At 46.9% G+C, this 12621-nt stretch overlaps 1 protein-coding gene across 14 annotated transcripts in view; it reads right to left on the reverse strand.

The window, feature by feature from the left end:
* Window positions 1-12621, reverse strand: part of ST6GAL1 (ST6 beta-galactoside alpha-2,6-sialyltransferase 1) — a 47033-nt gene that overhangs the window by 13573 nt on the left and 20839 nt on the right. For 5 of the 14 annotated variants that reach the window (XM_083849349.1, XM_083849346.1, XM_083849340.1 and 2 more), the window contains 3 exons: window positions 5776-5912; window positions 5401-5504; window positions 960-1088 (listed from right to left, as the gene is read on the reverse strand). The gene's annotated coding sequence lies outside the window, so the exon portion shown is untranslated. Of the gene's footprint in view, window positions 1-959; window positions 1089-2177; window positions 2415-5400; window positions 5505-5775; window positions 5913-6478; window positions 6616-12621 lie in introns of all 14 variants that reach the window. The other 9 variants (XM_083849348.1, XM_083849347.1, XM_083849351.1 and 6 more) reach the window with 6 other exon arrangements.

Consider the following 12621-nt stretch of genomic DNA (forward strand, 5'->3'; position numbering starts at 1 on the left):
ATGTCTATGTATAAAGTTATAAGCAGAAGTGTGCAGGCAATAGGAGGGGAGAAAGAGAACAGAGGGGCAATTTTAGCATTTCAGTCTCTGTGAAGATCTCATTTCAAAGTCCACCACCTCAAAAATCAAATGAACAGACTTGTATTGGCTTCCCTTCCCATCCCAGCCAGTCAATATCCAAATCCCACCAGTGGCATTTCCAAAACTGAGCTTCCACTTGACCACAGGCCTGAACACTAACAAAACACATAATGAGGCACATTACTGTGGAAAAAAACTGAGAGTTCACGAACACCAGCAGTCTCACCAGCCCAACACTGACACATCTGGTGACTACGTAGGAAACTTCTGCAAATCTGCAGTGGGCTGAGTGTACTCTCAGTGTGAGACCTCACTAAACAGCTGCAGGGAGCAAATTAATCCACAGCATGTGTGGGTTCATACATGTCCTTTGATAGATGTTATTCTATGTATGTCAGCCCCACAGAAAGTAAAGCCAGACCCTGTTGTACAGCACTGCCTGTCCTCTTATGCACTACCTCATATAAACAGCCACCTCCAGCTCTCATCACATGTAATAAAAGAGGGCACGTCAGTGGCAGGAGCATTTAGCCGAGGTAGCACAAAAGGCCAGTGTAGGAAACGTGCTGAGGCACAAACACCTCGAGAGCGACACACGCCCAGCATTTGTTTTTCTGGCATGGAAAAACACTGGCAACAGAAAACATTTCAGATGGCCTTCAGGTGTTTCTGTCTTCACGCCTCTCCTACAAAGCCATGTTCTCCAGTGAAACCGTTTCACACAAACTGCCTCCCGGCGCGCCTTGGGAAGCAGATACATGCATGCAGACCATGCCTCAAGTCAAGGCACTAGTGACAACTCCCTCCTCGGACAAGTTGCTGAAAGCAAGCCATGCTAAGCTATGATTTATTAGAAGCCACCAACTACCAAATACTACCTGTTGGACAAAACAGTAGGTCTTCAACTCAAGTCATTTTTGGCTGTTGGCAGATTTTCGGCCAGGAGTTAAAGCAGGATATACCAAAACACAACGGTTGTGTGACACACGGAAGAGTTCAAGAAACACCTGAAAGAAAAAAAAAAAAAAAAAAGAACTCTTAAGGAAGAACCTCATGGCTCTGGAGATCAACACACATTTCCTCAGATAAGCACAGCAGTCCCATAAAAACTGTTACCCAGGCATGGAATGGTCAGCAGAGAAAATATTACTAACACACTGGCTTTTTAAAAGCTTAAACACCCACTCAGAATGAGTGGTTCAAACTTTGCTCACCAGTCATCTTCCCTATTAGTCGGAAATCTAGCCTCAGCCAAAGTGCGAGCCTGCTCACAGGCTCCGGGCTCTCTGCTCCCACCAGACTGACAGCCTTCTCGACGGATGCTGCTTCCAACTGTGGATACGCAATGAACATTGCATAGGGACAAAGAAATAAAAAAAAAAAAAAAAAAGCTAACTTTTCCTGGGGAAATATCTTGCTGCCTGCTCTTCGGTGATTCATGCACTCCTCCTCAAAAGCAATGGCATAGAAGACTCCCTGCTTTTTCAAAGCAAGTAAGAGCAAGTAGTGTGAAAAATTACTTTACTACGTAATACTTTATCCACAGGTCCTCACAAAACACTGTCCAGAAGAATGTATTTTAGACTTCACAGCTTCATTCCACCAAGGAAACACAGCATGAGAAGTGCACATTTGACACAGTGTGATGCATTTCAAGAAGTAGCTTGCTTCTGCAGGAACACTGAGTCAGTAGAATACCCTGTAAGCTAAATTACAAATGCTCCAGTTCATAGGATTAGGTCCTAAATTATTCATGTATCCCAGTGCTGACTACTTTTAAGTCTATTAACCATCCTGACTTGTCACAGTGCAGCCCACAATTAAAAGGCATTCTTCTACCCCCACTTCATAAACCATGAAACAAATAAAACAAACAGGCAAATAAATCAAGAAGCACAAGTAATTCTAGTTTTCATTGAAATAATTTCCCCTGCCTTGACAGACCATCTGGTTTTTCATTTGCTTGAGAAGCAAGCGCTAGAAAGGCATGCTGAGGTCTTTTTGGTCAGCAGCATTTTGGAGGCAGAGCTCCAGCAAATAGGGAAAGAGCGTGTGTGCAGGGAGGAGATGAAAAACCTCACTGCAGCCTCTCTTACAAGTGGTTCCCCACGCTGCTCGCAGCTCCTTTTCTGTTGTGGTCCGTGCAGGATGCTTCGCCCCCTCTTTCCTGCTCTGCACGGGGCTGACTTGCAGCGCTTCGGTGTGGGTGCGGGCAGGGACTGGCAGCGCGGCAGAGGCAGGGTGCTGCATGAGCCACTGCGCCACTGAGTCAGCCTCCAGCCTGCCCCGGGCTCTGTGAGCAGCCCTAATGTACACAGCGGTGCTTTCAAAATCTATATATAGAGAAACAGAAACACCAAAATAGAGCTGTCTAGTCTCAGTTCAGTGCGAAGCTCCAAGATGCCCTTTGAACACGTCACGCAGCCCCCCACCCTGAATTTGTTCTACTTCTTTACACATGATGAGGGGCTGACTTCCTGGAAACTTCAGGTTTCCAGACAGAGGCCACAGCAGGCATGTATCAGTACTGTCAGCTTTTGTTTCCCATGGCTAGGATCACCCAGAGGAGCAGCAAGTTCATCTCGACGAGCGATCATATAGGAAGTCCAAGCTCAATGCAAGTTCCTGCTGGGACACTCCTCCTGATGCCCTGCAGCAGAAGATGCTGAACAAGTCACGGCACCTCTTCTTCCCAGGCCACACAAAGGAACATGGAAAACTCACATTCAGCACTTCATACAGCACAACCCCACCTCGATAACTGCAATGGAAACAGTTACTCTGCTTTGATTTGTAAGCTGACAGTCTTTTTTGCCAAGAGGGAAGACGACTTATTTTCTGGGCAGGCTAGGATAGCACCCGAGTGGTGCTCTCCTCCGAGACCTGTAGGTAAGTCATTTGTGAGCACTTGTGTGTCAGCGTGGTTTGCACAAGTGTGCTGCTTTGGAGGTGACAGAGCCTCGCTCTGCATCAGCTCCGCTATCAAGCGGGCAGGCTAGCTGCATGCCGCCAGCTCTGGAGGGCTAAATTTTAGCCCTCTGCAGAGAGCAAACAAACAATGCTGCATCTTCAAGGCAGACAGGGAATTACATCATAACCTGCACTCTTTTATTTAACCTTTATGTTCAAGTACCTCACTGAACTCAGGTCTTAACATCTGAAGTGTCAGAACGCTGCCTCCTCTCTCATCCTGGACACTCTTGTCCTGATGCAGACCACCAGCCAAGGTCATGGTGGTTTTGTCTGCTGAGTGGTAGGAAAGAACAGCTGCCTTAGTCGGGTAGAGAAGAACAGCTGGCAATCCGTATTTTCAAGACCCACAGCAGATCTACCCTAGAAGTGCTTATAACGGTGGCTTCACTGTGTTAAGACAAAAAGCCTGGCAAGCTCTCACCTGTTTTTTACAGTGACCAGAAGCAGATATATACGGAAACCATGCAACTATGGGCAAACACGTGAATATACTTCTCACCCAGCTTCCAAAAATGTTTAGGGTTGCAGCTGTATCGTCGGCTGTACTAACGCCCACCCTCCGCACATTTGTTTGCCTGCTTCTTGAGCCCCCTCCTGCGTGCAGAACAGCCGGGGGTGATGCAGCCTGCAGCGGTGCTCTCTGCAGAGACATCCCCTCCTCTCTCCGGCTCAGAGCAGCCAACCCGACTGCACCCCAACACCCCTTCTGCCTTCATCCATGGCCACGTGCCTCTCAACTCCCTCCTTTTTCCGCTCGGCGCTCTTCCAAGCTGCACCCTGCCTGACTCACTCTCCCCTTGCACAGCAGCCTCCCCATACCTCTGGCCGTCCCCCGTCCCTCAGCACCCCCTGCATGGCACCGATGCCCTTGGGCACAGGCCCAGGGGACAGGCACGCTCAGCTCAGGCCGTGTGGCCCCACAGCCGGGCTGCTTTTTTCTCCTTCCACAACTCCCTCCGCTTCTGTTTCCTTTATGGCTGGTCTCTAAGCCCCAAGCTCTGCGCTATCCATGAGGAGTTCACAGTATGTTACAAGCAGGACTGACTCCGAGAGCTGTCCCCATCACAGAGAGGGCAGGAACAGAATAAACCCAAGGAGATCTATTGCACCTCTGCTACCACAGGCATCCCTTGCTACTGTACTACCCTGTCACCTGGGATCTCCAGCTCGCTCTGAAGCTTCCCGGTTTTTCCTCTGGTCTCAGCAGTCCTCTGAGGACAAAGCAAGCCGCGCTTACAACCTTGCTGTTCCTCTTCTCTTCGGATCATTTATTGCTGTTGAACAGCGGAGATCTTGGAGCAAATCCTGTGGTGCTGTGAAATCCGACCACTTGGCTTCCTACCCACCAAGCAGTTACTAATCCAGGACAGGAACTTTCTCATCCCTTAACAGCTTAGGTTTTTTCTGAGGCTCTCGGTGAGCAATCTCACCAGGAACTTGAAAATTCAAGTTCCCTTCCCTCTCTACAGGCTTGCAAATTTAAAATGAAAAAAGAGGAAAGAGGCAAATAGATTTGAAACATCATCTTCTGCAAACGGAGGATGAGACTTCTCCATTGAATATGTAAGAACATGTTAGAGCTGCCAACTTTTTTTTTTTTTTTGAATTTGTTTACTGGTCTGAAGCAATGGATCTCACCACAGCCCCTTTGAAATATAGCATCCTGTTTGTTACCTCCCATTTTTCTGGGCCAGGGACCCAGGTGAACAGGCTCCACGCTGCTGGAACTCAGGATTTCCACATTTCAGCTCCTTAGAACTGCTGGTGCAGACAAGTTGTTTCCAAAGTATTCAGCAGCCATGTCAAATAACACCTTCAATTTAAAAGACAGTTCCAGAGGTGTGGCCTCTGGGGATGGGACAAGCAGGGAACATCACCTGCCCTACCATGCTTCTCTTTGCTACCTCCATTTATATACCGGTATCATTCGCCAGCAGTTTTCTTGCCTCTGACGTACATGCAAAAACCTTATACTTTAACTAGTTGTTCCTCAGCCTTTTTTGGATAATGTGATAACCATTTCATACTTCAACATACAACATTTAACTTTCCAGATTTCTTTCACTTATGCATGGCTTATTTCCATCTGTACCCACAGCTCTACCATAATTGAATACAAAGCAGTAAAACTTTATTTCCCAGCTCTTGCGAGAGGTTTTCTGAGTGTTTTCTTGCCCCCCACGAGAATATTTTACACTGCAACTACACCTTTCAGCTTGTGTTCACTTTCTGTAAATTCTCAGTACTGTGCCTTCCCTCCACCTAGCAGCCTCTGCAAGGAGCCTGTGAAGGAGCAGTGGCCAGCAGCATGAGTTCACATCGAAGTGTGTAAAAAGAAGAGGATACCTGAAGGGGGAAGACACAGAGTTGCAGAGCACGAATCCCTCCATTCAAAATAAAGTGACATTCCCAGGGAAACTGAAGAGGAAAAAAAAATTCCTATTACTGTCCTGGGAAAAAAAAAAAAAAGAAAGAAAAAAAAGGAAGAATTATCAAGAACCTTTATAGCTGTAAACAAACTATGATTGTGCCATTTTGCAGTGGAAGAAACTGTACTTTTCACAGACATAGTACATCAGGTGAGAGCCAATAACACATTTATTAAAGCTAAAGGTCTGTCCCTGCAGAGCTGGGCTTCAGAAGATCTCTCTAACACTCAGTGTAGCCTGGCCTGTTAATTCAGCTGCATGGATTTCAATTAGATGAACAGAGAAGACTTACTTCTAAGCAGTTCCTTGGGGTTTTTTCCTCATAACAGGAGCGGTGTGCCCTGCAGCACTGGGGTGCAGCTTCCGGAGATGGGAGCCCTGCTGCTATCACGCTTCCAGAGCATGTGTGTACAGGGGCTGTCTTCAGTCCTGAAGTACCAAGAGAGGAAGGAAGGAGTTAGCACAGCTGTACAGTACGGCTACGCCAACGTAATGGCTAGTGACAGTACAAGGGACAGTCCTGTCCCCTTGCCCCCTTCTGGGACCCCAGCACGTGCAGAGGGAGGATCTTCAGCTCTGACAAGTGCATCACATTGCCACTTTCATTCCCGTGCTGTTAGGAAAACAGTTAACACCAAAAAGCCTATCCTCTCCTTCTGCAAAGCCGCAAGCACAACCCTTTGCCCCGGACCTGCAGTAACAGTCCCTGGCCCTGCTGTGTGTAGGAGAATAATACTCGAAATGGCTCAGCCACAGGGTCAGTATCAGCCCAGGAGGCTCTGGTATCAGCCCCAGGGCCCACGTGCCCACGGGTGAAGCAGTGCCCTGGCAGCATGTCCCTGCTCAGATGGGGGGCCATACTGCCAGAGCTCCCCCGCTCTCCTGATGGGGAATCACTTCCAAGGACCTGGAAGTACTGGCAATGCTCGCTGCAGGCGGGGGGAAGTTTTCAGAGGTCAGTGTAAAACAGAAGTCATCTCATGATGAGCACATACCCATGAAAGTCTATTGCAAGCAGCACTGCCATTTAAGACTTCTCCAGCAGAAAAGCCTCACTCTGTAGTAAGAGTTCTGGAGAACATTGCTGGTAACAAGCTTTTCAATTTCTAAAATTGCCTGTTTCATGTTCAAACTGAAGAACAAAAGAGAAAAAACATTATACCATGCATGTATAGTACTGATTCCCAAAAGCACCGCTTCTCTCATACCTGTGTCCCACTAGTATCATGACTTTACTAGTGAGGTTTTCATCATCTAAAAATTATTTTTAATTAATTAAATTTATTCTAATTAAATTATCTTATTTAAATTTATTTTTTAAGCTTTATCATAACGATTGCCACACTGGAGCCAACAGTAAAAATTCCTGAGCTATAAAAATTAGGGTGTGAGCACTCATTTAGGACTATTTACTTCATATTATGACTTCAGATCAAACAAATTACTTCCTCATTTTCTACCCTCTTCTCCAGTAATGTGTTTCTCCAGGGTGTTTATCTTTCAAAATGAGAGGGCAGCAACTCTTTATGTTAAAATAGCAGCATGTGGCAGGTCATCACTTATTGCCTCTGCAAATATCTTCGCACACCAAGACACCTAACCAGTATTCCATGGCCCCAGGACAATAAACACATTTTGTGCCAGCCAGAGCCCCTCAGGATAATATTTCTGTGACGCCTGCCTTTTGCAGGTGGGCATGATATCTTTCCATCTCTTCAAGGACAATGCAATCACTCTTTACAACTTGCTCAGAAAAGAACCTAGTTCAATGCCAACTAAGAGATTGGAATAAACTTGCAGAACTGCACATCCACTGCCTGTCAGTTTGGCCCAGCAGCAATACTCAGCTTTGGTTCTTCTTTTCATGCACAGAGCTAGCACCCACCACAGCACTCCGCCACACCAACCTCACTGGAGCACAGAAATGAAATGGCGATTCTGAAGCCACTGGTTTCAGTAAGCACTAATCAGAAGCCCCTGTATGGCAAGCAAAATATTTCTTGCAATGTTTAAAATAAATCTTTTTTTTTTTTTTCCACTAAGAAACCCATTATTCTATAATGTAAGAGAGACATAAAGGTGGCAAGAGTATTCCCCAAAAAGTATCAGGTGCTGAGAACAAAAGGCACACCGCAGCCACAGCAAACAATATTAGAATGGACACCCATTACAGCCCATCAGAACATGCAATTTTCAGAGAATTTGTAAAAAGAAATTATTTAACAAGAGTTTCAATTAATTCTCAAAATCAAAATAGTTCCTTCCCATGCAAGGAACCTGAATAATGGAATAGAAACAGGAAGATCAAAATTACAGACAACTAATTCTTTTGTCCCTGACAAAAACAAAAGAGGGGAAAACCACATTACAATAGTAAAATGTTTTTCCATAGCCCCGTAACACCTGCTTTTGTTCTCCCTAGCCAGTGTTAAGCAAGCTAAACTGATACCTCTTACAGTCATGTATCAGCAGGCCCAGCTGGTTACATGAGGGCTGAAAGTGCCCCAACCAAGCGGCTATCACTAAGTGCAAGCTACTGGGGAAACCCATGTCCAGGTTAAGTGTCAGGCTGTAAGAGAGAAGCCCACGTAACAGATATGTAGGAATCTGTATATCAAAAACATCCTGAATATTGTTCACTGTTGAAGCAGCAGCCAGGATCTCAGAAGCCAAAATATTTTTAGTAGCAGATGGCAAACATGCATTTTGCCAAGGCACGTCAGCGAGTCACGTCCTCTCACAGCGAGCTCATGGCCTATCTGGGTTTCAGATGTGAACAACAGCAAGCACAGCTCTACCTTGTTTTTGACCCCCAGCTACTATTTCAAGAATAAATTACAGGCTGATAGCATTGTAATGGACCCAGCTTTAAATCTGTATTTGTGAGATTTAATAAACACTTGAGCATTTCTTGCAAGTGTGATACTTGAGCATTTTGCGCATTTTTCACAAAGCAGAGCAGACACCCAGTCTGCTCGGCACATGCAACCTCCTGGAAGAGAAAGCTGGTCCACGTGCAAAAAAAGCAAACTTCACGGATGGGTTTGTTAAAATCAAGTCTGAGTTATTGAGCAGGTAAGTGGTCAATAAACCTCTTGGTACATTGTTTAAAATGTATCTACCTTCAGTAAGCCCATAGGAAAGTCACCAGGGAAGTGACCTTGCCTGATTGAGACTCGATTTTATAAATCTCATGAAATATAAACATTTAACATAAATCTGGGCATCTAGATATGTTTAAAGGCATTTAAGGAACTTAAAACACTCCTCCTGCTCAAAGCTTCACTTACGTATTTATAAGAACAGAAAATATTACTGAAACTTCCCTGATGAACGCTTCACTTCAAATCTCCTCACAGTTTTCTTTCCTCAACGCCCCCCAACAAACAGACACACGCAAGGGTACCGTCCACCCAAAAACCAGTGGCCATGCCCCCAGCTGTAGAATCCAGCACCGCAAATGCTCTGCGGGAACACACAGATGCCTCCCGGGCCTATGTGCCATTACCGCTCCTCCTCGGGACGTGGGGCCCGGCACCGCGCGGCAAGCAGAGCGCCATGCAGCGCACCCGCTGGTACCACCTATCTGGAGATTTCCCCTTTTTATTTCCTCATTTATATACCATGACAGCATCCCAGCGAAGGAGCGTTGTGCTTGTGGGCAGGGTATAAAGTGATCTAAGTGCAGTACGTTAATTAAGGAGGATTCACACAGTTGCTGGAGGGAAAAAAACACTATCCTTGTGATACTGAAGTATGTTTAATTAAAGTTTACTGAGGCCAAAAGGGCGATAAAGACTGTTGTAGTGTCTCTCAAGCCTATTTAATAACACCTCCTGCTCCAACTGTTATCAGCCTGCTTTCTCCTAGCAGAAAAAAGAGGTACGAAGCCCAGAAAACTCACAGAAGCCTCAAGCCTCCACCAGGCCCCATGCCACCCCACAGCTGCCGCCATGGGGCCTGCGGACACGAACGACTTGGTCACCGCCCCAGCAGCAGCAGTTCCCGAGCTCTGCCAGGTGTCAGCCTGCTTCCCCATGCCCTGCCTGGCAGTAGCCCATCTTCCTGGGGTCTGCATGGCCCCAGGGGACAGACGCAGCCACCCAGGCAGTGGGCAGCAGCCCCTGAGGGCAGGCGGTGTGGCAGCCACTGGCCGGAGACAGGCTGAGCGCGCGGGGCATGTCGCCGAGCCAGCTGCACGAAACGGAGACCGGGGCTGCTGAACAAACAGAAACAAAAGCGAAACAACCAACAAATCTCAGCACAAATGTGTTTTTCATCACAGCCAGGTGGTGGCTTGCAGGCATGAAGGAAGAGTTTTAGACAGCTAAATCCAACAGAAACACAGGTTGCTCCCTGAAGCGATAAAGGAGGCTGCAGCCATTTTACCTCCTCTGCACAGCATCGGTTCTGGCACTGGCTTTAGCACAACACATTTCAGCAGGCTGCAAGCTCTTCTATGACCTAAAACTCACTGAGCTTCCTAGAAAAATGGAAGGTGCCCACCCTCTTCGCTGGGAGGAGGGATGAGGTACTGAGGGAAGATGTAGCCAAAAACGTGACTCCAGCACAGCTAAACAAGGACATAGCTCCTAGAAGCAGGCAGCACGAGCACGCAGCTCTCCTCCCTTCCCTTTGGTGCCACCTGGCCATGAAGAAGCCAGACTACTCCTTCTGTGAAGAAGTGGCTTCAGGAAAGGCCAATCTCAACTGGAATGCAAGGAACCCGGACTGCAGTAAGCACCAAGCATTGCCATCACTAGTTACAACACTCACTTCGCTCCTCACTCTCACCATGCTTTATGAACATAACTGCTAAAAACTGAGCAATTTCCTAGCCATAACAGCTGGATGATCCTGAATGTTGTTTGCCCCAAGATGAGCACACACCTAACAGCATTAATTCACAATTTGTGCCCCAAGGGAAAGCCACACTTATCTGTACTGCATTTTTTCCTTTTATAACATCACAAATTGGTTCTGTTTCAATACTGTGTTAACATCTCGCAGCATCAGTCAGTTTTGTCCTCAGATCAGCCATTTCACAGCACTGCCAAGACTGACTTCATCTTCGCTGAGTGAATCCTGAAGGGAAGCTCACAACATCACCTGTGAGGCACTGAGCGTAGGAGAGGGTGTTCCTTGTGAGTCCTGTTGGTGTCCTGCGGCCATGAACTGCAGTAAGCCAAGCAACCGGTGTATCTGTGGGGAGTTAGACTGTTCCTGGAAATCTTCTCATTGGGTTTCACTTGACTCGAGCCCCGCCTAATCCAAAACTGTTTCCCAAAACGAACGGGAGCACAGCAAGCGTGAGGTGATCAGCAGACGAACTTCAGCGGTGCACTCCTGATCCAAAGGAGCACACTGCAGCAGATGCCCAGGACCTCAGTGTGAATCCAATCCATGATGCATCACTCATTCAGGAACCCTAATCACAAAATCCATGCAATTATTTAAAGAAGCATGTCAATAACCCAAACAGAGGAGGCCAAAATGCATCACTGAGGCTTCCACCATCCTTAAGAAAAGAGTCTGAACGTCAGCATCAAATGCTCAACATTCAGCTGAACCAAACTTTCACAAATCACAGAGAACGTGCAGAATACTGCAAAGCTCATCCCTTAGATTAGATCGTGCAGCTTACGCTACATACAGTTATCTCTTGCAGCAAAATGTCTAGATGGGCTGCACAGAGAAGCAGACGTGCCAAAATTATCTCTATCTCTGAAACAGACTTCTACGCTTATGTGCAGATGAGGAACTCAGATTTCCTTCACCTGCAAGCAAAATCCAGTTGAGCTCTGGTATGTGACAGGCTACTACAGCCAGCAGCAGGCAGGTGACTCACAGGAAGTCTGCAGCGTTTGACACTGTGCCTGGCTGCTTTCAAGCAAGAACTGCTGTTTTCACACAGCTGTCATCTTGCACACAGCAACATCCCACACGGTGCTAGAGCCTGGAAGGGTGATCTCACACCACCTCCAGCACCTGTCTGATTCATTTGAGACATGGCAAGTCCTTCTTGTTGCTTAACATCAGACCTAACCTCCGAAGTGGAAAGCACTGGGCTTAAAGTTCACAAAACTTTAAACAAGGCTGACTTTTGATCTAGCCCAGATCAAGCTTTAGGTTAAAGTTACTCATTTATTTTATTTAAACAAACCTGTCTGCTTTTACTCAGTTTTAAGGGACAACCAGTATCCCCATTTACCTGTTGAGGACAGGCAGCCACCAGGCATGGAAAAAGCAGGAATTCAGGACCAGACCTAGAGAGCTAAACGCAGCTGCTCATACGAGCAACCTCCATGCCCAGCAGTCATGTAACTCCCAGGTTAAGAGGCACTGCGAGCTGGCCCACGGGGAGCAGTCCAAGCACCTTTCTAGGCACGACGGCCCCTTCCCCTCCAGCAACAACTCTGAGTGAAAGAAAAAGGACCTGATTTATTTGGGAATGCCAGCACAGTCCCTTGAGAGCTGGATCTAGGTGACTCTTCATCTCCACTATCCTCAGTCCTCCAGATAAGGGAATCCTCCCCAGTGGTGTACCCCCCTCTCCTTCCCATGATTTTCCCTCCTCCAGTTCCTCAGAACAGGATCCAGGCTTCTACTACAACATGTCCAAGCTTGCAAAGGGATCTGAAGGTACACAGTAGCGGCCATTCTGGGGTCTCCTGGCAAATCTCTGGGTGCAGGACTGGTTTTCAACACAGGGAGGAGAACCAAACGTTGACTCTAATCACAGTCTGCTGTAGTTTGGGCACGAGCACAATAATAACCTGAACATACAGGTGCACAGATCTGCCTGTGCCGTATCTTTTACTTGAGTTCATCTCTTCATCATCCCACTCCCCTGCAAGTGCACAGATGTCTTTCCCATCCTCAGGTAATCACAGCAGCAGACCCTCAGCAAAACTGGCTGAGAATCCCAAAACCCAGGTATCCCAGTTAGTTCATCCCCTCTCATTTAGAAGGCGGTGCATCACTCCAATATGAGAGCAAAGAAGAGCCAGAAAAAAGCCTAGCAGTGTCCTCTCAAACTATCTTGGGATTATTAATTTGCATTTCAGTAGTCTTTTTTTTTTTTTCCTTCTCCAAGAATGAGGTCAATTCAGCTAAGTTTCCTCTGCTTCCACTGATA

This window comes from Anser anser (assembly GCF_964211835.1).
Source record: "Anser anser genome assembly, chromosome: 9".
Taxonomy (NCBI): Eukaryota; Metazoa; Chordata; class Aves; order Anseriformes; family Anatidae; genus Anser; species Anser anser.